At 48.1% G+C, this 26,785-nt stretch overlaps 1 long non-coding RNA gene across 1 annotated transcript in view; it reads right to left on the bottom strand.

Annotated features, from left to right (window-relative positions):
- Positions 1–6,924: 6,924 nt before the first annotated feature.
- LOC144805816 (uncharacterized) overlaps positions 6,925–26,785 on the bottom strand; it is a 47,516-nt gene continuing 27,655 nt past the window's right edge. Inside the window, exon 4 of the long non-coding RNA XR_013605605.1 lies at positions 6,925–7,643. This is a non-coding gene — a long non-coding RNA (uncharacterized LOC144805816). The remainder of the gene's footprint in view (positions 7,644–26,785) is intronic.

Below are 26,785 nucleotides of genomic sequence, written 5' to 3'. Positions count from 1 at the left end.
CCCAAGAGACATGCAGTGTTCACCGACCGCAGTCCTAAGCTGGCAGAAGACAACATCTTCTTCCCAAGATGGTCCAGCTTCTTGAATTCCCTAGCTGGCAGAGCAGTAGAGAATGCACCCATTGAGGATGAGGCTTTGACCACCAAGCTCTCAGGGGTAGGGTGTTAGGAGAGGAATAATGGGTTGGCCAGGGCCGGGTGGTGGCGTCAGGTAATCATCCTGTCCACAGAAGCTGCTGGGCTTCGACCAAGTTCCCAGAAGCATGTCAGTGAGGGGCTCATTAAAAGGCAGCAGGGGCTCCGAAAAGGCTGCTGCTGGCTGAAATACCTCAATCAGAAGGCTAGTCCTGACAGCCACCGTAGGAAGCTCGAGGCCCAAGGCCTCAGCCGCCCTACTCAACACCACAGCATAGGAGGCTCCCTCCCCATAGCCACGGTAGAGGGAGAAAGCATACCAAGGTCTGGGGAGGTATCCAGACCACTGGCATCACCCAACTCCTCTTGCCAGTCCGGCTCCTCAAGTTGGTCTGCTAGAGGGTCAACAGACCCCTCCCAGTCCTCCACAGGCTGCCACTCAGGGCGGTAGGGAACGCCACGGATGAACAGAGGTACAAAAGTACGGCACCGTGTCCATGTCGGGTGAGGATGGGGTTGGGGTTGACGCCAGTTGGGGGTACAACCGGCGTCTGGGGAGTTGCCACTGGAATCGGCGCCGGGGAAGGTACTGTGATGCGACCAGCACCAATCCGGATCCAGGTCTCGATCCTTCGGGACCCTGCAGCACCAGAGCCGATGGTTTCAAAGGCCTACAGCCCCCAGCCGAGTCTGTGGGGCCGAAGGCACGCCTGCGGAGTCGGGCTGCCCAAAGATGCTGTGCAGTGCTTCGTTAAATTGTCAAACCTGGGCATGAGGCCACTCTGAGAAAGGTAGGGAAGCGTGGAGCCGCCCCGGAGTGTGACGACGCTCCGGGTCCCACGTCGCGTTGGCCGACAGACAGAGAGAAGGCAAAGAGCGATGATGCATCTTTCCCTTCTTTTTGTGCATCAACTTACTTGAGGAGTGCGAAGACTTCGAAGAGGAATGGTGATGACTCAGTGACTGGTCCTGAGACCTTCTCGATGGGACTTCGTGCTACGCGGAGCGGACTGCCGGGCCTCTAAATGCTTTCGGGACCATTTCAGCAAAAACTTCAGGTTCATCGCTGGGCAGTCAGAGCACGACTTCGCATCGTGAACGCACTCCAGGCACCAAAGGCACACGAGATGCGGAGCGGTGACCGACATCAACTTGTGACAGGAGTCACAGGGCTTGAAGCCGGTCCGACGATGGGACATCCCTCGTGCTACCAGAACTCGAAGACTAAAAAAAAGAGGTCGACAAAAGTCGAAAAAGGGTTTAGTAAAAAACGGACTCAAAGGCACGCCCTCTCCGGATCTGGGTTGGCTGGCGCGGAAAATGACGGACGTCAACGGGCAAGTTTGGCGTCTAAGTAGACACCGGAATGTCATCCCGGCGACTACGACGCTGGACACGGAGTCGACGACCCCACCTACTGAAGCGCAGGTGTACTGCTAAGAAAAAATTTCTCTGAATCCAGTCGGAAGCCTGGGGGAAATTCTAAGGTAAGGAATCTATAACTAATATTCTCTTTCAGATACAAGCATCCTGGGACCGGTTTCAGGGTAAAGCTCCTCATCGGCCAGGCTAGCTTGAATCCAATAGCAAAGTAAGCAAGGGACCCATGTCTGGGCGTACCCTGCCAACTCAGGGCAAACAAAGCAAAGACAAGGAGATGATGGACGAACATATTAAACTTTTCAGATACTCACCCCCAGTCACAGATCTGGGTTGAATCCATCATTATTCTTAAGCCCACTTCTCCAGCCCAGTTCAGACCCAGCCATATAAAAATCAGTCTTGACCCTGTGTCTCATGGCAACAGTCCAGACCGAACTGCCAAGTCAGGTCTCAACTGGACCATAAACAAGCATCCTGGGATTCAACCTAGACTGGCTGAGGAGGGATGTTAATCCGAAACCGGTCCCAGGATGCAGGTTTCCGGTCCATGGAAGATCTGGCTTGGCAGACTGATTTGCATATGGCCTGGTCTGAACTGGGGTGGCGAAGTGAGCTAAAGAACGATGACGGACTCAACCCAGATCTGTGACTGGGGGTGAGTGTCTGAAAAGTTTGAGCGCTCCGTCCATCATCTTGTGTTTGCTGGTAAAACTTATTTCAAAAAGCAACCAAGTCTGCTCTAAAGTACGTGCAACTAAAAAAAAAGCAACAGAAATTAAATCACAATGGAAACCTTTACATTCTTTCAAATGAGGTTGCATAAACACAGAGAAATGAAAAAAGGGCAAAATCAACCACCTGCAAAGAAAGAGAAACCAAAAATGTTTGAAGCAAATTTGTACAAACCGAGTATAAATATAGGTGCATCGAAGTTCATTACAGTTAGGAAAAAAAACAGAATGGTGACAAGGGGAAGATGAATTTCAAATACAACGTCTGCCTTATGGTAACCCAACGTGATTAGGAAAACGTCAGAGTAAAAGGGCGTAAGGAAAGTCTGAAATCATACCAAAATCACCCTCAGCAAAAAAGGGAAATAAACACTGAAACGTATGCACTATGCAACACTGGTAGTGCCAAAGAATGGAAAAAATTGAACAGATTGCAAAAAATCCACAAAGGAGGGTGAAAACATATCAACTGAGAGAAAAAAAAATGAAACCTCGTCAATTCACGTTCTTAGAAAAGGTATTTAAAAACTCCAAAAAAAGGAATACAGTGTAAACAGGACTACAGTGGACGCGTAAGGACTTATGATGTAAAAAGGATGACACAGGAATGTATGGACTCAAAATCACAACAGACCCCTCCCCCCCAAAACAACAAAAACTTTTGGCTGAATTTTATAAAATGTGCAGCAGGTGTCTTCAACCAGCCAATCGTGAGTTACCAGAAGCTCCCAGACACCACTGGATTATCTCACAGCTTTTAGTTAATTTTTAAATAAGAACAAGTGGGATCTCTCATGAAGCATAACACTGTCTTTCAGATTCAAGATTTTAAGGCATAAGGATTTTCTCCACTGTGGAGTTTCTCATGGTGAGATAGTGTTTTTCTCTGCAGCTTTTCTGGCATTCAGAGCACTCATAAGGTTTTTCATCAGTATGGAGTCGCTTTTGGTTAGTGAGCCTGTGCCAATCAAATAGGAATTTCTGGCATTCACCGCATTGGTGATGTTTTTTCCCTGTGTGCGTCTGCTCATGTAGAGTGAGATTGAGTTTAAAATTGATGCTTTTCTGGCATTCGGAGCACTGAATTATTTTGATGGTGTGTTTTCTTATGGTGCTTGTAACCATCTCTACCTCTGAATCTTTTCTGAAATTTTAGAGCACTGATCATTTATTTATATAGTGTGGATTCTCACATGTTCAGTGAGATGAGATTTACGGATGAAACATTTTTGACAATCGGAGCACTGATAAGGTTTTTCCCCAGTGTGGATTCTTACATGCTGAGCGAGAGTCCTTCTTTCACTGAAACATTTGTGACATTCAGAGCACTGATAAGGTTTTTCCCCAGTGTGGGTTCTTATATGATGAGTGAGACGGCTTTTTTCAATGAAACATTTCTGGCATTCAGAGCACTGATAAGGTTTTTCCCCAGTGTGGGTTCTTATATGATAAATGAGACTGTTTTTTGTACTGAAACATTTGTGGCATTCAGAGCACTGATAAGGTTTTTCCCCAGTGTGGGTTCTTGTATGCTGAATGAAACTGCTTTTTACACTGAAACATTTCTGGCATTCAGAGCACCGATAACGTTTTACCCTAGTGTGGAATCTGACATGTGCAGTTAGAAGTGATTTAAGTTTGAAATCTTTTGAGCATTCAGAGCACTGATAAGGTTTTTCCCCAGTGTGGGTTCTTATATGCTGAGTGAGACTGATTTTGTCTCTGAAACATTTCTGACATTCAGAGCATGGATAGGGTTTTTCCCCAGTGTGGGTTATTATATGTTGAGAAAGACTTCTTTTGTCTCGGAAATATTTCTGGCATTCAGAGCACTGATAAGGTTTTTCCCCAGTGTGGGTTTTTATATGCAGCGTGAGACAGCCTTTTTGACTGAAACATTTCTGGCATTCTGAGCACTGATAAGCTTTTTCCCCAGTGTGGGTTCTTGTATGCCGAGTGAGACAGCCTTTTTGACTGAAACATTTCTGGCATTCAGAGCACTGATAACGTTTTCCCCAAGCGTGGATCTTTGTATGCTGTGTGAGACTACTTTTTATACTGAAACATTTCTGGCACTCAGAGCACTGATAAGGTTGTTCCACAGAATGGGTTATTGCATGTCGAGAAAGACTTTGTTTGCTACACAACGTTTTCTGGCGTTCAGAGCATTGATAAGGTTTTTCCCCAGTGTGGAATCTCAAATGTGCAGTTAAAAGGGATTTACGGTGGAAATGTTTTGGGCATTCAGAGCACTGATAAGGGTTTTCTCCAGAGTGTATTCTTGCATGTTCAGTGAGTCTGCTTTTGTAACTGAAACATTTCTGGCATTCAGAGCACTGATAAGGTTTATCCCCAGTGTGGGCTCTTATATGCTGAGTGAGACTGATTTTGTAACTGAAACATTTCTGGCATTCAGAGCACTGATAAGGTTTATCCCCAGTGTGGGTTATTGTATGTCGAGAAAGACTTCTTTTGTCTCGGAAATATTTCTGGCATTCAGAGCACTGATAAGGTTTATCCCCAGTGTGGGTTTTTATATGCAGCATGAGACAGCCTTTTTGACTGAAACATTTCTGGCATTCAGAGCACTGATAAGCTTTTTCCCCAGTGTGGGTTCTTGTATGCCGAGTGAGACAGCCTTTTTGACTGAAACATTTCTGGCATTCAGAGCACTGATAACGTTTTACCCAAGCGTGGATCTTTGTATGCTGTGTGAGACTACTTTTTGTACTGAAACATTTCTGGCATTCAGAGCACTGATAAGGTTGTTCCACAGAATGGGTTATTGCATGTCGAGAAAGACTTTGTTTGCTACACAACGTTTTCTGGCATTCAGAGCACTGATAAGGTTTTTCCCCAGTGTGGAATCTCAAATGTGCAGCTAGAAGTGATTTACGGTGGAAATGTTTTGGGCATTCAGAGCACTGATAAGGGTTTTCCCCAGAGTGGATTCTTGCATGTTCAATGAGTCTACTTTTGTAACTGAAACATTTCTGGCATTCAGAGCACTGATAAGGTTTATCCCCAGTGTGGGTTATTGTATGTCGAGAAAGACTTCTTTTGTCTCGGAAATATTTCTGGCATTCAGAGCACTGATAAGGTTTTTCTCCAGTATGGGTTTTTATATGCAGCGTGAGACAGCCTTTTTCACTGAAACATTTCTGGCATTCAGAGCACTGATAAGGTTTTTCCCCAGTGTGGGTTCTTGTATGCCGAGTGAGACAGCCTTTTTGACTGAAACATTTCTGGCATTCAGAGCACTGATAAGCTTTTTCCCCAGTGTGGGTTCTTGTATGCCGAGTGAGACAGCCTTTTTGACTGAAACATTTCTGGCATTCAGAGCACTGATAACGTTTTCCCCAAGCGTGGATCTTTGTATGCTGTGTGAGACTACTTTTTATACTGAAACATTTCTGGCATTCAGAGCACTGATAAGGTTGTTCCACAGAATGGGTTATTGCATGTCGAGAAAGACTTTGTTTGCTACAAAACCTTTCCTGGCATTCAGAGCACTGATAAGGTTTTTCCCCAGTGTGGAATCTCAAATGTGCAGTTAGAAGTGATTTACGGTGGAAATGTTTTGGGCATTCAGAGCACTGATAAGGGTTTTCCCCAGAGTGGATTCTTGCATGTTCAGTGAGTCTACTTTTGTAACTGAAACATTTCTGGCATTCTGAGCACTGATAAGGTTTATCCCTAATGTGGGTTCTTCTGTGCTGAGTGAGACTGTTTTTGTCAATGAAACATTTTTGGCAATCAGTGCACTGATAAGGTTTATCACGAATGTGGGTTTTTCTATGCCGAGTGAGACTGTTTTTGTCACTGAAACAATTCTGGCATTCAGAGCACTGATAAGGTTTTTCCCCAGTGTGGATTCTCATATGTTCAGTGAGTTTAGATTTACGGCTGAAACTTTTTTGGCATACTTTGCAGGGAGAGTGGTTTTCCCCAGTGTGGATTCTCATATGCTCAGTGAGATAAGATTTACGCCTGAAACTTTTTTGGCATACTTTGCACTGAGAGTGGTTTTCCCCAGTGTGCATTCTGTCAAATTCTGTGAGATAAGATTAATGGCTGTATCTTTTTTGGCACAGATAACTTTTTTCCCCAACTTTGGTTATTTTGCCTCGAATGAGGCGGGTTTGAACACTGAATTTGTTCTCACAGTCCGTGTTTTTATAAGGTGGATTCCTAGAGTTAGTATCTCTATGTTTAGTTTTCTCTTGCCTATATGCCACGGTAAGAGTGAACCTGATTTTAGAGTTGGGCTTGTTTAGAAAATGTTCAGCATTTATCTCTAAAAGAAATTGTGTATAATCTTCTTAACACTTGAATTGAGCAAAATATGTCTGGAAGCATCCCTGTAACATCAGTTGAAATTTTTCTAGCAGATAATAGTCTTTAGGTTATAGCCTATCCGGCAGCAACTTATTTTGTGACTGAAGTTTTTCTCAAATCTATTTGTATAGGTTCTTAGCAATGCAGTAATAAGGTGTTAGTCTGATATTTAATGATTAAACTGATAAGTACCTTTTTGCACTGATGTAATGGCAGTAACTGGGCGTTAGAACGTGCACAGTACTATTGTGGATCATTAGTCGCAGAACATCAGTTCCTTTTACCCATGCGATATTAGGTGTGAGGTTAAGGTTTATAGTTCTGAAGACGAGGATTTATTTACAGTAGCTATAGCGCAACAGTGCTCCTTTAATCCATTTTTATACTTAACAGTTGTACATCTCACTCCTGCACAACAGATAATGTCGAGGCGATTTACATATAATTACAGAACAGTACACAAAAAAAGGAAACAATTTGAGATGGTCATTAACACAATAAAGTGGTGAATTTTTAAGGTTTTCGCAAGAGTGAGCAGTGTGGGTCGTGGTGTCCTATCCAGAGGCAGATAGTCTCAAACTTGCATAACTGGTTAAAAACGGTTGTTGAACAAAGGTGATTTCCCAATCTTTTGGTTGTTAACGTGTCAACTTCGGAGTCTTCTTTCAGCGTCTTTTCTTTGATAGTATCCAGAAGAAACCTTTAGTTGTAACTTTCTTTTATGCAGTGTGTGCTTCCTCTCTAGAATTACATGATGCCTTAGATGAATGTTATTCTGCCATGCTGAGGCAATTTGTCTTTCTGATAATATTTCAGATGAGGATGCTGAAGCGGTCTTTCTACATTATTTCTGATGCTGTGTGCACAGATATGGCTTGGCTCTGGGTTAATGAAATGCAAAATTAGAGACTTCACTTACAGGTATAGTACTTTCCACACCTACATTTTTGAAAGAATGCTGGATGTCCTTCAGATTTTCAAAGTAATCCTTCTTATGGCACCGACATTCAGTTGCCTTGTGCTAAATCTTGCTTTCTTTGTCCGTAATTTCAATCATCTATAGTATGAAAATGAAATAGTTAATACATGTACATTTCCAAAAATATACTTTACAAGCCAAATCAATGCAGAATTTTGAAAATGTTGAGCTGTTGAGAGTACTTGGATGTAGGAGTGAGGATTTGTAGAATTTTCAACATTTTATTAACTCACAAAGGATACATGGAGTTGTAATACAGAATCTCAAAGGCAGCAATTAAAGTCATATGAACTGGCACCAAACAGATATTAAAAAAAAAAAATGGAGGGAATGACCCCTCCACGGACAACAGGCATTTTCCCCTGCACTGAGTTACCACCTACTTGTATCTGGTATTCTGACTTTTGAGCTCTGGCCTCTGCCTTAAGCAAATCTATTGTGTGCTGCGAGGACTATGCCTAGACCTATCCCTCAACTATGGTCCAGAGTATGAATCAAGGGCGATGAAATTAAGCCGTACTTTCATGTGTTCATTTTATTCTACCTGATTATCAGTGGTTAGGTTTTTCTGCACCTGGACTTACTGGGTGCAGAAAATCAGGACACAATTTCTTTCCAGACAGAAAAATTAGACTGCAAAGACGCATAAGACTCTGGGTGCAGCAGAAGCAGCCAAGACTTATGCTGTTTTTTTTTTTTTTACTAACTAGGGGAACACACGGGCGTGGCCAAGCAGCATGGCCGGCAGGACGTGAGCTCCGCTAGCTCCCGGCCTGAGAACCCATAAATCCTGCTTATATATCCTGTAAGTGCTCGGAACCGGTTGCGGCGGTGGTCGGAGGATCCCCTCCCACTGGTGACCCCCCCTGTGAGTGGCGGCGGTGAAAGCCGGGGCGCACAGCCGAACCGCAAGCTGATGTGGGTGAGCCCCGGGCCTCTAACTACAAGAGGCCGGGGTCTGAGGCCTAGGCGGGAGTGACTGAGGTGGAGCGGACCCAATCCCCTGTGGCTCCCGGAGGGCCCGGCGCCTTCATACCCGTGCCGGAGCCTGCTGCCATCTACGGCTGCTGTGGTGGACCCTAGAGCCTGCTGGTTGCTGCCACGGGAGTGCCATATCGGCCGGCACCCGCGGAGGTGGCCGCACCGGAAGGCCTTTCTCACCGGCGCCGCATCGCGGAGTAGGTGGAGGCTGTGGGAGACGCCTGCAGTGACGGTGAGGAGACCCTGTCGGCCCTAGCGACCCCGTCCTTTGGGTGCCCGGCGGAAGGACGGAGGCTGTGCGTGACGGAGGTGGCTTGGCTCGTGGTCCTCTGGCCTGCCCCGTTGTGGCGACTTTCCCCTGCTGGCGGCTGGCGGCCATTGGAAGGTCCGAACACGCCGATCCGACTGCTGGAGAGGGTCTGAGACCCCTGGGAGTGGAGCTGCTCTGCGGCCATATACGCCCTGCTGGGAGAGGATTGGGGGCCCGGAGGGCGCTCCGGTGAGTGGCGTTCCATATCCTGATCCCCCCTCCACACTGACTTGCCTGTTCCGGGGGGCGGCGCACCGAAGGGGACTGGTGTGTGGTGTGGGTCCGCTTCACCGGACTGAGGCTGATGGGGCCTGGATCTTGACCCATTTCACGCGGTGTCGACGCTTTGTGCCTGGGGGGGTCGCCCTACGTCACTGCATCCCTGTACCCATTGACTGGGTGTCGCCTGGGACTTCAGATCTGAGGGTGCCCAGTGCTGTTACAACCTGAGGGGGCACCCCGAGTGGCTGGTGAGCGCTCTGGGCACTGGCCATGCGTAAAGACAGAATGTCGCGTGCCACGCAGCCCAACACCATCACCCCATACACTACGCAGCGGCTGCCCTCCCAACGGATTACGCGCCAATCAGGCCAGGATGAGGGAGCGGGAGATCCTGGGGAGCCAACACGGGCGGATTTGTTGAAAGCCATACAGGGCTCACATACTGCACTAGAGAGGCAGATCGAGACGGTCTCCATAGACATCAACCTGCTGCGCACTGACCTTCGTAAGGTTGCTGATAAGGTCACTGATGCCGAGGGGAATATTGCGAAGCTGCAGGGAGAGGTGGCCACTCTCAAAAAGACAGTCACGCACCTCACAGCTGCGACACAGGCTCTGGAGCGAAGGGCTGAGGATGCAGAGGGAAGGGCCCGCCGAAGCAACATACGGGTCCTTGGGGTGCCAGAACGGCTGGAGGCGGGGAACGCTGAGCGCTTTCTGGAAACATGGATCCGTACAACGCTGTGCCCGGTGGGCCTCTCAAACGTCTTTGTCATCGAGCGAGCGAACCGTGCTCTGGTCCTGCCGCCGCGCCCCGGTGCGCCCCCGCGAGCCTTGATCGCCAAAATCCTGAACTATAGAGATCGCGATTGTATTCTGCGGGCGGCACGGGAAACAGCGGATCTCACCATCGAGAACAGCCTGGTGTCCATCTACCCTGACTACACGCAACAAGTCCAGGAGCAGAGGAAGTCCTATTTGGGGTGAAAAGGAAGCTGCGCGAGATGAAGCTGCAATATATGCTATTGTATCCCGCAAAGCTCAAGGTACTCTCGCAAGGGAAGGTGCACTTTTTTGACTCTCCGGCGGAGGTTTGGGAGTGGCTGGAAATCCGAGGCGACGACCTCCCGCCCGGGGAACGGGTGGGACCCCGAGAGACCTGGGGAACACGGCCTTCACGGAGACGCCGTAGCAGATGGAGGCGCGGATCTGGGTCGGCTGACCCGGAGGAAACTAGGATTACGGTGGGCAAGGACGGTGCTATGCTTCTGGAGCCTTTGCCGGGTGAGTCTGAGTTGGGGGACCCGAGTCAGGTGGACCCAGAGGAGGGCCTGGTCCCTGACACCTTGCAAGACACGATACAGAACACGCTCCTCACTGCTCCTGTGATCCCGGAAACAGGAGGGACTGAGTTGTTGCAGGTACCGGTTTCATCCTGAGGTGATGTGGCTCCTGGCTGTTCTATGTGTTTGACCTACTGGCCTGTGCCTGGGTCGCATTCCTGATTGAGAACTGCTGTCGGCAGCGTTTGACATTTGGTGACTATCTGCCTTGGAGGGCCTTCATTGTTTCTTTTTCCATATGAGAGATCTGTTGGGGGTTGGGGGGGAGGAGCTACTCGATGGAACGGGACCTACACTGCACTGGTCGCACCGGGGAGAGTGCAACTACTCTTTGCTGGGTTCGGTAGGGGGCTTGAGGGGGGGGTTGTTTGTGGTTGAGTGCGTGTGTGGTGGGGGGGTGAATGGGGTGGCTGTGTACGTCCTGGCACTGGCAGGGGGAGGGCGGGGTGGCATGTTTTGTGGTTACGCTACTCCTGCTCGTGGGTGGGGGAGGGGGGTATTTCTTCAGAGTTTGAGTGGTTGGGGGGACTGTGGGGTTGGAGGGAGTTATGGGGGGAAACTGTTTTTGGCATCGAGTGTACCGTTGTTCGAGCCCCTGGGAGGCTGCTTGCAGATGCTATATTTGGTTGCCCGGATGGGATACAAATTTTTAACTTGGAACGTGCGTGGACTGGGCACCTGCACTAAGAGACACAGGGTACTGTCCTTTCTTTGCCGCCATGGAGTCTCTGTGACGTTTTTGCAGGAAACGCATCTGAATGAGGAGGGTGCTCTTAAGCTGGCAAAGAAGTGGAGGGGTCAGATGTTCCATTCCTCCTTCTCTACCTATGCTAGGGGGATCCTGATCTGGGTGGCACCCGGGGTTCCCCTGGCGGTTCAGTTTGCCGAGGCAGATATTGAGGGCAGATATATACTTTTACGGGTGAAGCTGGATGGGAGGGATTTCCTGCTGTTGAATTCCTACGCACCCAATGTAGATGACCCGAGTTTCTTTTCCAACTTACAGGAGCTTATTGTTTCAGATTTAGATGCCCCCCTCCTCTGGTTTGGAGATTTTAATTGTGTACTAGATCCGCTGCTGGACAGGCATCCTCCCCGCGCGGGTACGAAACCGCGGATGACGGCGCGTCTCCGGGAGGTGATGGATAACCTGGGTGCTGTTGATGTGTAGCGCCTCGGTAATCCGGGAATGAAACTATACACTTGTTACACCCCCACGCACAATACACATAGTAGGCTCGATAGAGTCCTTGCTGCCAATCTCGGCGCATCCCTTGTCTTATCGGTCACCCATCAGGCTCGGTTTTTGTCTGATCATTCGCCTGTAACGTGCGTAGTACAAAGGGTGGACCAGTCCTCCCGCCCGTGGACCTGGAGGATGCCGGGGGATCTCCTGCAGGATCCGGTAGGAAGGGAACATGTGGAGACGATCCTACGTACCTACTTGGACCTAAACTGGGGAGATGGCAACATGCCTTATGCGACCAAATGGGACGCTCTCAAGGCGGTTGTGCGGGGCGCATGTATGGGCCTGACTTATGGGGCTGCTTCGGGAGCTCAAGTATGCTGAGGAGCGCCTCTGCCACTGTCAATCCTTATCGGAACCGGATGGGTCAGACCTGGACTCTGAGCGGACGGCCCGTGAGGGCGTTCATGATATCCTTACCCGGCTGGATAGGTTTACTCTCGGCCGATATCGCCAGCGACTCCACCGTGAAGGGGACAAATCGGGCCGCCTGTTGGCCTGGATTCTTCGGAGGGAATCGGCACCTGCACGGATAGTGGCGTTGAGAAACCCCGCTGGGGACCTGGTACACTCGGAGTTGGACCTCCTCGCGGTGCTTCACACTCATCTGCAGGCGGTGTATACAGCGGACCCCCTAGTGACGGAGGCATCGTATCAGCCATAACTTCGAGGTTTGACCCTCCAGACCCTCTCTGGGGAGGATGCAGAGGAACTGGACGTTGCCGTGACGCTTCAGGAGGTCAGAGTGGCGTTGGCCGCCCTACCGACGGCTAAGACGCCGGGTGGAGATGGTTTTCCACCAGAGTTCTATCAGGCGTTTGCGGATACCCTCGCTCCCCATCTCCTGCAGGTTTACCATGAGGCACAGGAGCGTGGCACACTCCCACCCACCATGCAACAGGGTGAGGTCTGCATGCTTCTGAAGCCGGTAGGGGATGGCTGTGATCCCGCGGCCTACCGGCCTATCACTCTAATCAACACTGATGCAAAAATCCTCACTAAGATTTTAGCCACCCGGCTGGCGCCACATATGGCGCGCTTAGTCCATCAAGATCAATGTGGGTTCATCCCGGGCCGCAGCGCCGCCATGAACCTTCGGCGCTTAAACCACGTTCTCCATGAAGTGCGAGATAGGGAGGATCCTCAGGTCCTGGTGTCGATAGACCTGGCTAAAGTCTTTGATACTGTCAGCTGGGGGTACCTTTTGGAGGTGCTTTGGATGGCTGGGGTGGGGCCCTTCTTCTGCGCCTGGATCCGGATTCTCTACAGTGCGCCTACGGCCAGGGTCAGACTCGGGGCGGCCCGATCGGAGGAGTGGCAACTGGGCAGGGGCACCCGTCAGGGGTGCCCCCTGGCGCCGCTCCTATTCGCACTGGCGATTGAGCCCCTGGCGGTGTCGCTCCGAGCGGAGATGGCCCCCTGGGGGATACAAGTGGGGGATACTGTGCACTTGGTCTTGCTGTACGCCGATGACGCGCTGTTCTACCTGACCTCCCCCCGGGAGTCGCTGCTGCTCCTGTTACGGCATTTGGATCGTTTTGGTGCAGCTTCTGGGCTGCGCCTTAATCCTGAGAAGTCCTTGATCTTCCCCCTTGCGGGCTGTGATGAGGACCCCAGAGTGGGTTTTCCGTACCTGGGACTGAGGTGGGAACTGGAGGCCTTCCGATACCTGGGAATCCAAGTGGCCGTGTCCGATGAGCAGTTGCTGGCCCGGAACGCCGACCGAGTGCTCAGTTCCCTACAGCAGTCCGTGTCCGTTTGGAATACGCTCCCACTCTCTCTCATGGGAAGGTTGGCCGTCTCGAAGTTGATGATGTTGCCAAGAGTGTTGTATATCCTGCAGAATACCCTGTGCCCTCTCCCCCCTCGTATACTCAACAAACTTAATACGCTGCTCACCTCCTTGCTTTGGGTGGGCAGGCGTAGCAGGGTTGCATTACGCACGGCTGTCAGACGCTGGGAAGAGGGGGGTCTAGAGGCCCCGACCTATACTATTATGCGACCCAACTTCTGCCAGCCACGCGCTGGTTCGCGGGTACAGACAACTGGGAGTTGCGACTCCTGGCGGGTAGAGCGGATGAGAGGATGCTACAGGTGGCTCTGATGCGGGGTAGAGGAGCGGATGAATCCCTGCCGTATGTTGTTCGACACACTGCGGGACTTTGGCAGCGAGTTGTGGAGAGGGTGTTGAGGCGGGCCCCATTTCATAGGGAGCTACCGGTGTGGATATTGGCACCGGTGACGCTGATGGAGGAACACATGTCATTACGGGAATGACGTGAGGGCGGCTGTGAGACTTTGGCAGACCTGTCCTCGGACGACTCTTTCGTGACCCTGGAGAGGGCTACGGAGGCCTTTGGGCTCACGGAGGGACAGTATCTCCATTATAGCGGCCTGCAGGACATGGCGAGGGCGACCTGGCCACAATATCCGGAGGCGCCCCAGGTGTCCCCTACTTTGAATATCCTATTGTCAGGGGACGGCGACTGATAACGCTGTTATATACGGCTATGATATGTGATTCGGCCCCCCCCGATATCCCCGTCTTGGGCGGCATGGGAAGCGGATCTAGGGGTCGCCTTGGACCCGGGACAATGTAAACGAATAGGGACACTTACCAGGAAGGTGTCGTGTAATGCACGTTTCAAACCGATCCATTTCAATTTTGTACATCGCACTTACATGACCCCAGTTGCTTTACACCGCATCGCCGCGGATAAATTGGATGCCTGTCCTAGATGCGGTATAGTCAGAGACGGATTTCTCCATCTGGCTTGGGAGTGCCCGCTGGTCGGAGACTTCTGGAAGGCAGTGGTAGTCCACATCCGGAAGATCACGAGCCTGCGTATTGACCTGACCCCGCTTCTTGCTGGCCCTGGTCCCTAAACCTAGGAAGAGGAACCTATCATACAAAATGTTGCAGCTGCTCTTGGTGCTGGCTAGGAGATGAGTGGCTATTACCTGGATGGGACAGAGGGCACTGGACATGTCATTGTGGCTTCGGGATGTTGGGGAATGGACATTGGCTGAGGAGACACACATGCAGCGTACGCGTAAGGATGAGCGGCTGCAGGAGGACTTGCTCGCCGGCGTATGATGTGCGCTGTGGGGTCAGTTGGCAGCGATTCCGATGCAACCAGTGCTGAATTGTTCTCCCCTGAGGAGTCGGGCCTGAGGACGGGGAGGCTGGAGGTGGGGAGGGAGAGCTGGTGTTGGGGTAATGCCCTGATGACTATGCACAAGTTTCCTTAATGTCAGTTTCTATGATTGCTTTGCATCCCGAGGATTTGGCTCTTGTATCTACTGTTATATCTGCACCTGCTGGAGCCATACTGGGACAATGAACTGTGTACACCTGTATTTTCTTTCTAACGATGCCAATTTTGGGGGGGATTATGTTGTTCATCTTGCTGAAAAAATAAAGTTAAAAAAAAAATAAACTAGGGGAACACACAATTCTTCCCTTTGTTGGTGTTCACAGTCGTCGTCGTCCTGTGATTCGGCTTTGAGTGCAGAGCGTATCGAGTAGAGCCGAGGGGGCCGAACCGGAGTTCATGAGCAAGCAGAGCGGAGCCTGGGATGACTGCCTGGGTTTGTTTTGTGACTGGTTCCCGCTCCCGCAGGTTTCTCCCGCTTCACCGCGTCCTGTTATACGGGCGCTTTAAGTACTATGGATTTGCTGCGAGGGCAGGAACGGCCACTGCCGGCATCGAAGTGCTAAGGCACTGCTGGTGCGGTGGCCGCTGCAGGGGTCAAAGGAGCATTGGCCTGCGGTGCTGCTGGTGAGCCGGCTGCTGCCGGGCACAGAGGAGCACAGAGGAGCACAGAAGAGCCTTGGCCTGTCGCCTGGTTTTACGTATATACCAAGCATTGAGCAGAGCTGAGCTGAGGAGTGGAGGGAAGTGCCTACATCTGCCGTCTGTAGTGTGGCTGGCTCTGGATCCCGCTCTTGCTCCCGAAGGATTACCAGCATTCTCCCTTGTACTCTTGACAGCGATGAATAGCAAAGAACAAGCAATGAACAGTGAGTGGTGAGTGAAAAGTGGCAAGGTGTGTGGCGTGTGGCGAGTAGTTAAGGTTGATCGGTCAGTAAGTCGCTGAGCCTTTGGAGTCTGTAATAAGTTTGTACTAAAAAATCTGAGAATTATGCAAAGGGGAAAGTGACAATAGACTTTGACCCTGTTGAAGCACCCCTCGACCCCTGAATTACTCTGCATGCCTAGACTACAGAAAGCCCTACCCGGAACCCGGATATTAATCAATCGATTAATTAATTAATTTATTTAATAAGTTACCAGCAGTACCAACGGATTCAGTACTGAGGTGTGCTTTGGGGGTGTTTTCCCTTGGAGGTGTTTGGAGGTGTTTTTGTCCTATCAAGGCACCCGTTGGTCTTGTCACTGGCCCGTTTGATTTTCTGAAAGAAGCAAGACTTCTTCACCTTAGAGGGTGTATTATGAGGTAAGGAAAGGAGCGGCCACCTTTCCCTCCTATCAAAAGGAAAAGAAAAATACAACAAACACTGATATTAGATACGTTTAAAATAAAACAGGCAGGTGACATACTCTCCTTTAAATAATCTAAGGTCCATACATTTTGGGAAATTGAGAAAGTCGCCGTCAAAGTTTGATTTTTATGAAAGATCCAACCGTTGCTATGCTAACTAATCCATGTGATCTTCAATTTCCAACTAAAGCACTGAGTAGAACAAATATTATATCCCCTAAGCAAGGAGTAAGTGAACCAGGCCACCCTGAGTCTGAAGCTGAAGTCGAACGAATGTCAAATTCAACTAAGGACCAAGTCAACCATTGGGGTCAAATAACGGACCTAGAGATGTTAACTATTCCACGTACTGGTCATTCACAACAAGAGGACTCAAAATGCACAAATTTAACAATGGGAGATACTCAGCAATTACTACAAACTAGGCAGCCAATGCCAATAGAAGTGCAAGTAAAAATCAGAAAAGCTAACGGTATAGGGGAACCATCTAATTTGGGCCAAATAAATCAACCATAGCAAGAAGCTCTAAATGAACTAAATGGTGGGGTGAAAATCATAAGGGAAGCCAATACCCCACTGAAATCGGATCTTACTCTGCCTAAAATAAATTCAGTTAAAAACAGGACAAGCCGAAATGTAATCAAAATAACGGATCTCAAATTAATAAGGACGAATACAACAGCAACCCAGAAACTCTGCAGCGTTGGAGTACTCCGTATCAAAAAGAAGTTTTGAATAGTAGTCCACAATTCATTAATTCTTGTGACGAGGACCTGATTTTCAAGGACCACAAAAAGAGGAGTATAAGGACCTATCATTCATGAATGGGCAACACCATAGCCCAGGTACTCAGGTACCAGGAAGTGGGAACGCGGGAGCAATTTGGGATTTATTCTTCAAACCCTCGCAATTAACTCTGGAAGCTTTAACAGATCAGTCCAACAAAAAGGAGATCCAAATAGATCTCTTGAGTGCTGCGTCATCCTCTGTTGCCGGAATTGAGCAGAAGATAACAACACAAAATAATGTAATAGTAAGGGCACAATCTCAGCCAATATCTACGTATGCAGAGTGTAGTTGTGCACAACTAATTAACAAACTAGCTACCATTCCGGATATTTTAAAAACAATAATTGACGATGTAAAAGGGAATTTTCCTAATGTGGGAATTCAACCCATCAAGACCGACTGTCCCTCTAAAGATACAATAAAATGGAAAGACAATACTGTTGTTGTTAAAGAAAAAATAGATGATAAAACAAAAGATCAAGAAGTGATAAACGTATGCTCGACACAATCAACAATGACAGAAACAGCTCTGGAAGTTCATCTATCAAAAAGACAGAGGAAAAAACAACGGAAAGCAAGAAATAAAGCTTCTAAAAGTATAAAAAATACAAATGCATCAGATATAGTGAGATTGAACACTGGAAACAACCATGACCAAATATCATATTGTGAAGGTGAGGGTAAACAAATGTCTCCAACAAAACCCTTTTACCCTCTATTTAATAAGGATCTATCGGAGGTACAAGCAGTTAAGAAAAATAAATGCTTAAACAAGCAAGCTGATAGTATAAAAATGATAGAGAATGGGGAAATTCAGTCCTTAGAAATGCTGCAAGTGGAGGAAAGTAATAAACAGGTTGAAAATAAGCCATCACAATTGGAAACAAATAGAGAAAAGAGTGAGAGTATCAGAGTAGATGAAACGAATAGAGATTTGTTAAAAACCTGGAAGGATATTAAATTACCACAAGATCTGGGAACTGAAACGAAGTAGTTACATAAACATCGACAATCATGGTCTCAAACTGTTAGTAATCATAATGGAAGGTTAATTGAGCATGCTCAAGTGAAAATAGCCTACAACAAATTAAATTAAATAACCCAGATCAAAAAGAAGGAGTGGAGCAGGTAATTTTTACGCTGGAATATAAATCTAGGGGTAATAATGATATCTTGACTCGTGGGAACATATTAAAATTGTGTAATGCAGTACCCTCATTAAAGAAAATTAAATGTACTGACATAGAATCAATTGAATTCCTCACATTCAAGAATAATAATCGAGAATCGACATTAGTAACTTGGACATCATCTACTGCCGCCAGCCTTATTATGCAAGAACATAATCTCTTTCAGGACTGGGGAATAAAAATAACAACTCCCCTGCAACCTTCCTATCCTAGCCCTTTTTTTTCATCAAAATTATAAAATCATAACCAAATGAGAACCGAGAATAATAAGAAATACTCAATATTAAAAAAAAACACGGGTATGACCAACGGGTATCTTTTAAAATCATTAGAGGTAAAAAAAGGAGACCAATTATTTGATACTGTCAAATTAGGTTGGCTAAGAGCAGCCCTCCATAATGTCAGGCAGGATTGACATCTACAAACTGAAGTTCATTTAAGGGGGCCAACACTTTTAAAAGACAAAGAACTGTTTATTAAGAGATCCCACACATGGATGTTGGTCCAGGAATATACAAGTCTTAAGGTCCAACCATATTTAGAAATACCATGGTCTCTAAAAATGAAAAACACCTTTATGAAAGCACGATTTGGCAACTTACCAGGCTTACAACATGTAGTGCCCTGGTTGAGACCATCTAACCCGACTATGTGCAGACTATGCAACATATGGGATGAAAGTACTTTGCATTTTGTTTGTATATATGCAGTAATGATGGCGGAAAGAAAACGATATTTGAAAAAACTGGTTCATTGACAGAGGTGTTCGTACCCGCAGACATGCCATGGTAGTTTGTTTTAGACCAAGGGATATTAAAATGAACGCCAATTTGACTAAATTTTTAATACTTGTTAAAAAGAAGTTGGATACTTGTGAGTTGCCCACAGGAAATCAGGAAGTCTAAGAAAATTAAGGACAACATTGAGGACTATTTTTATGATATCACACATAAATTGCAGAAATATTATTTGACACTATTCATATTAAGTCCTGGAAAGATGACGGTCTGATGTAATGCCTATAAATTGTGTTTATGTTATTTAAGAAAACTAAATTGGATTTTTTGAAATGTAAAATTATTAGTCTGTATTTTAGATTGGTGTGTTTTCTTCAAGAATGTAGTAATTGTAAGATGTTTGTTAATCATTTTTTAACACAATGTTTATTGGTTTAATATTAACTTACAATGCAGCACTAATAAGCATCATAACAAATTTGTATATCGGCATTCCCCAATAAGAAACTGAATCATTGAAAGAATAATGACCTTTGCTTTATCTGCGGCCGTCTCAAACGCCGGTCCTGGCGCGGTCCATTAGGGGGTGCCGTGCTAGTAGCCATTCTCAACTGCCCCCAACCCTCCTCCCCACCCCAACTCAGTCAACCCCAACCGCCTCCCCCCTTCTCCCCAGGCGTGTCAGTGTGGACCATTCACTGCTGTCCTGAGGGGCTAGACAACGTGTGCTCTAGGCAACGGGATCAATGAAAGCACTGTGATATTAAGCGTCTCAAATGTGGGACGAGTGCCACACTTTGTCACTATCTCATGGTGGAATCCCACCGACTATGGCAGCGTGTTATGCCGTGCTCGACTCGGGCCATCTGCTCGGGTCTCATCATCTGCATCTGCAGGGGCTGTAAGATCCAGAACTAACCTTTCCCAGGCTCTCGCCCTCTCTAACGCCTTCTCATTGCCCGTTCTACTTGCCATTTATAACCAGACAGTGCCCTCACACTCAGCCCATTTGCAGAATTCCGCCTTCCACGTACCTATACTACGGTCCTTTTTCGCTTTCCAATGGCAGGTTTTAGACCTTTTGGCCAATAGGAATCCCAAAATCTATGATTTTGCTAGTAGCTTTGTTCTTTGAGGTGTGGGGAAAACAATGCAGGATACAGTGTGCCATGGAGGGTTGTAGGTCTCTCACAGTTATATCCATCAGTAGTACCGTCACCTCCCTCCAAAAGGCGTCAAGAGAGGGACAGTCCCACAACACGTGTTTGAAGTCCGCTTCAGCCATGGTGCACCTCGGACAGGCCGCTGACTGGGCCGGAAAATATTTATGCAAGCGGGCTGGAGTTAAGTATGCTCTATGTAGGATGTGAAAGTGTACTACTTGAAATCGCGCATTGCGTGTGCTTTTCCAGGCCCTCTCTACTATCCCACTCCATGCTGCATTTGGGATGTCTTTCCCTATATCCAGTTCCAATTTAAGCTTAAGGGCAGCCATTGGGGACAGGGACTCTAGTGTCATGCGCCTATATAGGCATGTCACCTCCTTTATAGTGCCCGCCGCAACCACAACATACTGGCACCCCATGGAAGTGGGTGGCTCCGTAAGGCCTGTTTTCCAGTGCTTTTGAATAGCTGCTGTGAGTGCTGTGTATTGCAGAAAGTCGCCACCAGGTAGGTCATCCCGGTCTCGAAGATCTTCAAAAGGTAGAAGGGCCCCTTTCTCATAAAGGTCTCCATTGTCTGTAAACCCTGCTGTTCCCATGACTCCAGTTTCTGCCAGGGTCCCCCATGTGGTAAAGCTCTGCACATCTTCAGCGGTATGTCAGGGGCGTAAGGGGTCCCTATGCCTAGTTTCCGGAGATATCTGTTCCAGCATTTCCGGGCTGTGGCAAATTCCAGGGTAAGGTGTATGGCCCTGAGCGGGAGCTGTAACACTGCGAGAGAGCACCATCAGGGGACCCGGCAGCTCACCAGATTCACCTTCTTTCCTGGTGGCCCTCGCCAACCATTGCATTGGAGCTGGGCTGCTAGATATTACATTTCATATTCCGGGACCGCCAACCCTCCCTCCGCCCGGGGCCTCATGAGCCAGCCCGTACCCCATAGAAAAGAGACGATCATCGCTCTGAGTCGTTTAAAATAGGTTGGCGGAACCCAGATCGGCAAAAGGAGAAAATATCACAAAACAATACATCAAGTGGGACACAAGCATGTGCCCTACTTAGCCAATAGAATACAAAACAAGGGGGGAAGGAACAGACAAACAGGTGGTTCAGGCAAAGCTTTTCAGTTTGTTGTACAAAGGGAATGAGCATTGACAAGTAGAACAAATCGCATAATACACCTTTACAGTTTAGTAAACAAAAGTTTTTTGGTGTTTAAGGTGTCTCAAAGTTTCGACTGGGTTTCGATCCAGCAAGGGAATAAGAGGATCATCAACAGGACATAGAATATATGCCTAATAATTTAGAGCCTCATATGCCTGGGGAAGAAAAATACAAAGACGCAAGAATCAGTCATAGTCATCTCTCACATTGACTACACTAACTCTTTAATTTGGCATTCCGGCATACCAATCTAAAAGACTGCAACTAGTGCCAAACCAGGCTGCTAGATTAATCTATCGCCAGTCAAGAATGCAGTATGTCACCCCTCTTATGAAAAAGTTACATTGGCTTCTGGTAGTCGAACTCAGTGCATTCAAGTTGGGATGCCTCCTCTTTAAAGCGCTCCATGGCAACTGCCCAGTGTCTTTTTTTTTTAACGTTTATTTATCCTTTTTCAAAAAAGATACAAAGAAGGCAGACAAGAGTACAGACAGAATATTAATGCAGGTGTAAAAATGAGGAGGGTGCAGTAGACCAACATAATTGACCTGAGGGCCATTAAAGCACGGTGAGTGAATGATCCTTACAATGGGGCATCAGAGACAACATCATGAGAGAGACCACATAATACACATAACAGCAGTATTCAATCGGGAGGAGAATTTAGAGGAGGGGTGGATTGAGGGGGGAACGGGGGAACGTGTATCAACCTGTCGAGGGCCTGGGGGGCACAAGCAGCTGCCACAGTGGTAGGCTGTGTGCCGTCAACTTCAGAGACTGGGTTAGTTAGTAGATATGTTGTGAGGGGTCCCCAGTTGTCACGGGGCCAGGAGGAAAGTGGGAGCAGCTCAGCAAAGGCGTACATTTGGTACTGCCAGAATACCATATCTCTAATCCACTCCTTAAACTTAGGCGATCGGCCTCGGCCCCGGCCCGAACGGCATGCAATTTGGCGTTTGGCGAGAAGGAGTCTGAAGGAGACTAATTTTCTGTGTGTCACTGCTATGGTTGCGGTATAGCCAAGAAGGGCGAAAAGGGGAGTGTGTGGGAGGTGTAGCAATGTCATTTGTTCCAGGGCTTCTAATACCTGAGTCCAATACCCCTGTACAGCAGCGCAGTCCCATGCCAGATGGAGGAAGTCAGCCCCTGCAGCCCCACATCGACTGCACCTATCATCATCCCGCAACCGAAAGCGATAGAGCCTAGCAGGTGTATAATATGCACAGTGTAGGAATTTATAGTGGAGTATCCGGAGGCGGCTACTAGAGGTGCTATGCTCCGTTTGCCCGCAGCAGTAAGTCCATTGCTCCTCCGTTATTGTGAGCTGCAATTCTGCAGACCAGTTATCTTTGGAGGTGGTTGGGGAAGCAGACTGAGTGGTGTAGAAAGAGTGATAGATGGAAGAAACAAGATGAGGTGCCGCATCCTCGGCCAATATAAGGCGAAGTGCAGCGACCTCAGGTGGCTCATTGGGGAAGGAAGGAGTGTTTTCCTTGAACCCCTGCCATAATTGGATATATAAACAAGCATTGGCATAGCCAATAGGTCTCGCTTGTAGGACCTTATAAGTATTTTGTTTTGCAGCACAATATCCTTGTAACTAAATACTTATAAGGTCCTACAAGCGAGACCTATTGGCTATGCCAATGCTTGTTTTACTAGGCAGTACATTTGTTTATCTCACACGGTCATTGCTGCAACTCGCTACTTACAGGGCTGGTCGAGAACATTGGATGGACTGAACAGCAGAAACGGGCGTGCTGCGGCTTCCCTCTCTCACCCTCTCGACAGGGCAGTACCAAGGAAGCGTCAGGCAGCTGAAGACAGCACGCTTCCTTGTGTGACGTGGCGACTGAAGCCTGTCGCATCTCTGTCACTGCAGCGGGGAGAGAACAGAGGGAGCGGCAGAATGCACCCCTCCTTGCCCTAGGGTGGTAGGCCCGATCGATGTGCAATAAAGTGCGAGGGAACAGCAGGGATCAGCCTTTTCAGGGTGCTGTACAGTATACGTCATGCCAAAAGCAGGTGGGCGTGTGCTCGCGAGGGAGGGCAGATGGCTTGAGTTGAGGTGAGGTGAGGTACGTGTGTCGAGTCCATGCGACATAAATGTGGTAGAAAGGATGGCGAACGAGGCACCGAGTAGGTGCATGAGGTAACTGTGCGACTCAGAAGCATGGTGTAGGAAAGGAAAAAGGGCTAAGTAGGACACGACAGGGCACCGAATGCAAGGCATTCTGGGAAGCAGGCGAGCTACATAGAGCGCCATGATACTGAATGGACCACTGGAGAGTGATGGGAAAGAAGGGGGGGGGGCGCACTGGCAAGCTTCATCCATACATGCACTCTGCTAGCTTCTGACATTCTCACAGAATTAAATTAGTTTCTGCCCCACAGTACTCACTAGAGATAGTACAATGAAAGTGGGCAAGCACCTAAACCTCAGCAAAAGTAATTTGTTCAGGAACATGGTTTAACCCATTGACATATGAGAGTAAAATAAAGATTTGTAAATCAAGAGGCAGCATGTTGTTTTCAGAAATAGCGCATCTCAACAAGAAACGCTGTACAACAGCAACACATGTAGTACACGAGGACTGGCCAGTTGACATGTACATGAACTGATAGTTAGGGAGTATTGCTTAATGAATTTAGACGGATAAACAACAATGTCACTGGGGGAAGACCTGGAGTTGCATGTCTGCAATAGGCCGGAAGTACCAGGAACGCAACTCATTGTTGGGATTGAGCCTTCTAGTTCTATGGTGTACTTCGAGGGCTTTCTTCAAATTTGCATCTTAGAATGGATGAGGGAGATCTCGTGGAAAAATGACGAGGCAGAAACCTACAAATCAGGCCAGTGAGTGGCATGGAAGCTACAGAGCGTGAAAGGAAGGAAGAGTTCTATGGTGTACTTCGAGGGCTTTCTTCAAATTTGCATCTTAGAATGGATGAGGGAGATCTCGTGGAAAAATGACGAGGCAGAAACCTACAAATCAGGCCAGTGAGTGGCATGGAAGCTACAGAGCGTGAAAGGAAGGCAGAGAAGGGGAGGGGGAGGAGAAATGCGAGACGGCAGGCAGGGGAGCGGCGAAAATGACTAATTAGGGGAGGAGAAGCCGCAGAGCGCTCGCTGGGCGAAGCCCTTTGATGTGCTGTGCGGCAAATGGAGGGAGGCTGATGCGCGTTCATGTTTGAACACGTGGTTCACATGAACTGCAGGAAAACGCCATGAAAACGCCAGCAAAAAGCTGGTGGTTTCATGATGTTTTCGCCGCTTGAATTCTCGCTCCGCTCGATGCGCATGCGCGCATCGATAGGTCGCGGGACCTAAAAAAGGTCCATGGGGGAGGGCGGTAGCGCGGCGGAGAGCTGCTGCGAGATTCGGAATTTGCCCTGGGAGTAGAGGTCTTCCCATGTTCGAATCCCATATTTAGCTAGAGTTTTCTTAAATATTCCCTCCAGTAGGACTGGCATTTTCGGATGGTATGACAAGGGAAGCAGAGGCGAGTAGACCGTAAGGGCATGGGTTCTAGTAACAATAAGTTGCCACGCCCTGGCAGTGGTATTGATTGGGATTGTAGTGTCCGCGCAGTTAGCGTCAGCAGTGAAGATAGCGATGTCTAATGGGATGGGATCTGAGAGCCAGTGCTCGGCTGCTACTTGAGGCATGGACCTAGGGGGGTGGAACCAGAAGTGCGCATAATGAGCCTGTGCGCAAATACCATAGAGCTCAAAATTGGGGATATCGAACCCCCCCTTGTGCGTAGGGGCGAGTGAGGGTGTCCCACTGCACCCTGGGCTGCTTACCTCACCAAGTGAGGCGAATAAGCTCTATGCGGAGCATCAAAAAGAAAGCCCTGCCTGGGTTGTAGGGCACATTTGTGAAACGTTAAAGGAGTTTGGGAAGAATAACCATTTTAATTAAGGATATACGGCCTGCGATGGACAGCGAAAGGTCAATCCAGAGAGTAACATTGTCCCTTATCCCATCTAGAGTACGGCCATAGTTAAGGCGCATCAATTAGTCATGATTTGCTGAAATCCAGATACCGAGATACTTAACCTCGTCAGGGCACCACTCAATTGGAAAGTCCGGGGTAAATCCGTAACTGAGGAGGTAAGGAGGAAGAGTTGAGATTTGGACCAATTTATATGGATCGCAGACAGAACCCGCAAATCGCACAAACTCACGGAGCAGCGGGTTGAGGTTCTTTCGGGGTTCTCTAATGTGTAACGTGATATCATCTGCATACAGAGAAATCAGGATATGTCGGGATGGGCAGCGGAGGGCCTTGTTTTGATGGTATTGCCTGACTTTAGCTGGAAGGGTCTCAATTGCTAAAGCAAATAGGGGTGGCAATAGTGGGCACCCCTGACAGTTACCTCGAGATATTGGGATGGGAGACGAGGAATGACCATTAATAAGGACTTTGGCAACGGGATCAGTATAGAGGAGGCGAACCTCAGGATATGAATCACCGTGGGAAACCCATGTTTTGTAAGATCTCAAAAAGATAGTCCCCTTCCACCGAGTCAAACGCTTTTGTAGCGTCAAGGAATACCGCTGCAATGGGTATCTTTGGGTCTATGTGTGCAGAGTGGAGAAAAGCGTGCGCAGATTATGCGAGGTCGCTCGCCCAGGGACAAAGCCAGCCTGATCGGGAAGCACCAGCGTATCCATCAGAAGGCTAAGGCGGTTAGCTAAAAGTTTTGCAAGGATTTTAGTGTCCATATTTAGTAAGGATAAGGGTCTATATTAATCACAGCAATCTGCCGCTTTGCCAGGCTTAAGAAATGACGAAATTAGTGCTAGCCTCATGGAGGGGGGCAGGCAGCCAACTTCCAGTACTTCATTAAAAAAGATTTTAAGGATGAGACGCAGCTGGGCTATATAAGCTTTATAAAAATCATCTGGGAGACAGTCAGAGCCTGGGGCCTTACCGGATTGCATTTGCATGATTGACTCGTGTATTTCATCATTTTCAGAGGGAGCCGCAAGGAACTTCCTCGGCGTATCACCCAACCAGCCCAACGTTATATCTTGCAGGACGGGGGCAAAGTCAGGAGGTTTGGTTCTACAAGTGCTGTACAATATGGCATAGAAGTCAGTTAAGGTGCGCAGAATATCCTGACTGTCTGGGCTGTATTCCCTCGGGATCTGTAATCTCGAGGACATAATTGACGAATCTAGGGCGTCGTATCATTTGCGCCAATTGCCTGCCTGGGCAATCGCCCTCTCCATATTTGCGCGCAGTATAATACTTTCCGCAAAAGCGTGCTTCTGAAGCAGCTGTTTCCTTATATTCTGTGAGCCTTTCTCTGAATGTTGAGAGCTTTTGACCCGATTTCGGTCCCCAGAGTTCAGCCTCTAACTGTTTGAGGTCATTCTCAAGTTTATGAAGGGTACAGCGCAGATCACGCAGGACCCCAAAGCTTTTGGAAATACAGGCCCTCCGTATCATGACCTTAATAGCTTCCCACACTGCACCCACCGAAGAAACAGAATCAATATTAGTCTGGAAGAAGGAGGTGATCTACTCACCTATTTCCGCCCTGAACACCGTATCAA

Source organism: Lissotriton helveticus (assembly GCF_964261635.1).
Source record: "Lissotriton helveticus chromosome 1_1 unlocalized genomic scaffold, aLisHel1.1 SUPER_1_unloc_27, whole genome shotgun sequence".
NCBI classification, from domain to species: domain Eukaryota; kingdom Metazoa; phylum Chordata; class Amphibia; order Caudata; family Salamandridae; genus Lissotriton; species Lissotriton helveticus.
This window is presented reverse-complemented; position numbering and strand designations above follow the sequence as displayed.